The sequence below is a fragment of the Capra hircus genome, chromosome 18 (genome assembly GCF_001704415.2).
Source record: "Capra hircus breed San Clemente chromosome 18, ASM170441v1, whole genome shotgun sequence".
Classification (NCBI taxonomy): domain Eukaryota; kingdom Metazoa; phylum Chordata; class Mammalia; order Artiodactyla; family Bovidae; genus Capra; species Capra hircus.
Window position 1 is genome coordinate 701242 of NC_030825.1, and position 4284 is coordinate 705525.

At 33.5% G+C, this 4284-nt stretch overlaps 1 non-coding gene across 1 annotated transcript; it reads right to left on the reverse strand.

Moving 5' to 3' along the window:
* On the reverse strand, window positions 3655–3726 carry TRNAC-GCA. Its single transcript has one exon. It is a non-coding gene; the product is annotated as a tRNA-Cys (tRNA).

Sequence of the window (4284 nt, forward strand, 5' to 3'; positions counted from 1 at the left end):
AATATGTAATTCTTTTTGAAGAATTCTTGGGTCTCAATTTATTAAAAATTTGGGTAGCATATCACTATAGCTAAAATCTCTAGTGTTCAATCATTTATTATGTATCTGCTAAATTTACTCCTGAAAAATTTAAATAAAAATGACCTGATACTTATTTACATTTTCTGAGTTTTTATGATTGTAAAATGTAATTTACAGACAACTCTTTTTTGACATTCTTGCTTTAAACACTAAAAATAATGGCTAAAAAGAAGATATATAGCACCATGAATTCAACCATGTTATTGGAAATTTAAAATTGTAGTTTACCAACAAAAGGAAATTTTAAAATTGCCATCTTCAGTTTTCTATTTTAACCCCCCTTAAAATTATTAACGCAATTGCCCAGAATATAAGTTGCAATGGAATGGTCTTGTTTTAACAAGAAAACCAAGGAGTGCATTTACAATAATGTACAAAAATTATTTCCTAGAACAACGTTTTTGTCTATGTGCTTTGGATCTCTTTAATAAAGAGCCCTGTGCATAATAGTCATTGTGCATGAAAGACCACGGTAATGTTGCATTAGTGAAGAGCACAAATACCTAATTTTAAAGAGTAGCCCTTTTGCATTTATGACCTATACATCAGAATGAAATCTCATTGCATTTCTGGATTTTGGTAGTTGTAAAGTCATTTATCTAAAAAAAATATTTATTTTTAAATGTTTGGACACACTGGAGAAAAACTCAGTTAAAAGGAAATCAAACCCACTGTTAGTCTGGGCTTCAGTGTCAGTAAATGCAGTTTCGAAAGCAGTTGTTATGATGGGTTCTCTGGAAGTTGATATGTTCTGAGAGAGGAGTGGCAGAGGCCTCATAATTAGGCTAGTAAGTTGTCTTGATACAGCTGCCAACTAGTCTTGTCCCAGCTCTGATTAAGCAAACTTTTTAGGGAGTTCAAATTGCGACAAACTATATTGATCTTTATGAAAACAATCTGATTGGTACTGAATAGGACTGTATTAATCAATATCTTGGGGTCAACCAGCTTTATTTTTGACACTATAAATTTCAACACAGATGTGAGTAGATTACAGTATTGATTTTTATATATTTTTTCCTTTGAGCACCTAGTATTATGCCTAAAGTATAATGTCTGCTCAATAAATCTTGAATGAGTAAATAAATAATTTTTTAAAATTTGCTTTTGAATGCAAAAGTATGCTTAAAACTAATATGCCTCTGGAAGCAATTTCAGCAAAATACCACATGATGGGGTTGCTATTCTATGAACAAGGATTTCTAAAAAGAAAATACCCCTGCCGCATTCTGGTTGTGGTGAATTAATTTAGGAGTAGGTAGAAAACATTAATACAGATTTCTCAAAAAAGATCAGCTTCCTTTTTTTGGTTAAATATTATATAATTATTTTAAAGCAGATGCCTTTATAAATAATAGAGCAGCAACTCTCAGTGTGGTTCAGAGTTGAATTAGCCAAAAGTTTGGGAAAAAAAAAATCACAACACAGGTCCTTTTGCCTTACCTTGGACATTCTGAATCAGAAATACTTGGAATAAGAAGGGGGATCCATAGTGAAAAACAAGAAAACAACCCAAACAGTCTTTCCTGATTCTCTGTTTCAGCTAGAATTGGGACACTAAACTAGTAGAATATGCTATTAAATTTATTAAACTTTTGCCTGTTACAGGGCTTCCTTGGTGGCTCAGATGGTTAAGAATCTGCCTGCAATGAGGAGACCTGGATTCAATCCCTGTGTCTGGGAGATCCCCTGGAAAAGGATTTTAGGAGGAAGTAGAATTGTTTGATAGCAAAAGAAAGATACTTCCAACCCAATGAGAGACAAGAAAGAGATCGCAAAAGCAGATGTGATAGTTTGTAAGTTATACAATTGGGGGGCCATTTAGTATATAGGCGATTATTTCTATAACTGCCTGTGGTCCTTAAGAATTCTTTCAATACACATTACAGTCATTGACATTCATAATGATTCCACTGAAACATTTCTTTCCAGAATACATTATAATGCATTTCCAAAGATCCTTGCAAAAACAGAAACCACCAACATGAATAAAAACATAAAATAAACTTTCAGATTATTCCCCAGAGTTGTAATTTACTATTCAACCTCTTTACTTCCTATTGTATAGTAGAACTTCAAGACTAAATTTTGTCTGCTTTTTACTGTGAATCTTTGTTTATACACCTCTGATTGCTAAGGGCAAAGTCTATATCTTATCTTTTTCTTTTTTGTGTGTTTAACACAGTGTTTTACCAAAAAGAGACATTTGATTTATTTGACTTCAGAATAAGCTCAGATAGCTGGAAAATTCATTCATATCTAATTCTCCTGAAATTTCCGAGAATTGAGGCTAATTTTATTACTTTATTATTTTTTATTAGGTGAAGCAGGAAGGGATTTGTATGAATGACTTCTCTAGAAATCATCTAACTAGAATTCTTTAATTTCACTCAGTGAAAGGCTACCCACTCCAGTATTCTGGCCTGGAGAAATCCATGGATTGTATAGTCCATGGGGTCCCAAAGAGGTGGACACGACTGAATGACTTTCACTTCACTTCACTTCACTATGACTCTATACCTTGATAATCCTTACCAATAAAAAACAATAGGGTGTCTTAAGAACACAACAAATAAGTGTTTTAATTTATTAGCATACACAACAGTAACATGATATATAGATTATATAACTATAGATAAATATTACCAAAAAGTGCCAAAATAAATTGATTTTTTTAAAAGGGTGAATTTCTAAATGTATCATAAGCTATGAAAAATACTTATGAGACTCTAAAAGGAACCATATTTATAATACTCCTTGGGATTGAATGGTATATTAACCCTCCTATATTTTGAATAAAGTGTTTTGGGTGAAGGCACTGCACCCAGGGAGAGAAGAATATCTAAAATATTTATTTTCATAATGTTTTCCTCCTAGTTTCCACTCTAATGATATCAAAATTGCATGGATTTATCTTCTGTTAACAACCAGTCATTGTAGGATTTATGCATGATTCATAATTTGCTAAAATATAATTAGCAATTGGAAAAGATATCTCACATGTGGCTGAAGGAAATCATTCCATTGGCTATGATTATTTTTCCAGATTTGATGGATAGTACTTACATTTTAGGTAAAAAGAAATTTCAATTTACAAGTTTAATTTCACCAGTCTTTATGTATGTTTGATTGAACAAAATGTGATTTGTTCAAATATTTTGTCTTATTATCTTTAATTAAATTCTACTTTATGATCATGAATTTGTAATGGCATTAATAAGAATAAGGCAAAAAACGATAATGGAGTTTTAATTTAGTGCTTATAAGATCAACAGAGCTGAGAAGGGGCCACCTATCATTTATTTCACTGACAATTTAATGAGAATTTGAAGAAATACTATTGGGCAAACTTTAATACATGTATTAGCTTAGATTATGTAACACTGAAAGGATCTGCAAATACCTTAAAATGACCATTTCTTTTTAAATTGTAATCTGAAAGTGAAAGTGAAGTCACTCAGTCCTGTCTGACTCTGACTCTTTGCGACCCCATGGACGGTAACCTACCATGGTCCATGGGATTTTCCAGGCAAGAATACTGGAGTGAGCTGCCATTTCCTTCTCCAGGGAATCTTCCCAACCCAGGGATCGAACCTGGGTCTCCTGCATTGCAGACAGACGCTTTACCATCTGAGCCACTAGGGAAGCCCCTAAATTGTAATCTAAATATTTATTAAATGTTAATAGAGCATCTGCTGTCAAACCATGGCCCTTCTTTTTAGTATTCTAAACAGTACTGGTCCCCTGTTATTTGTGAGTTGAAACTACTGTGGTCCCCTGTTATTTGTGAGTTGAAACTGGTCTTTTAAACATTGTGTTGCTTGTTTAGAATTATTTTTTTTTACTAATTGGACCCATCTCTTAGAACTCCTGTTCTGGTGCCTTGAAAAAGTTGAGCCAGAGCTCAGGTTCAGAATGCCCCTTTTATATGCCTCTGTATAACATAACATAAAGTATATGATATAAATAATGAATATGATATGTATATAATCCTATGTACATCTGTATGGTGTGTGTATATGCATGAGTTTATGCATATGTATGGCTTCTCTGGTTGCTCAGATGGTCAAGAGTGTGCCTGCCATTGCAGGAGACCTGAGTTTGATAACTGGGTCAGGAACATCCCATGGAGAAGGGAATGGCAACTCACTCCAATATTCTTGCCTGGAGAATCCTATGGACAGAGGGACCTGGCGGGCTATA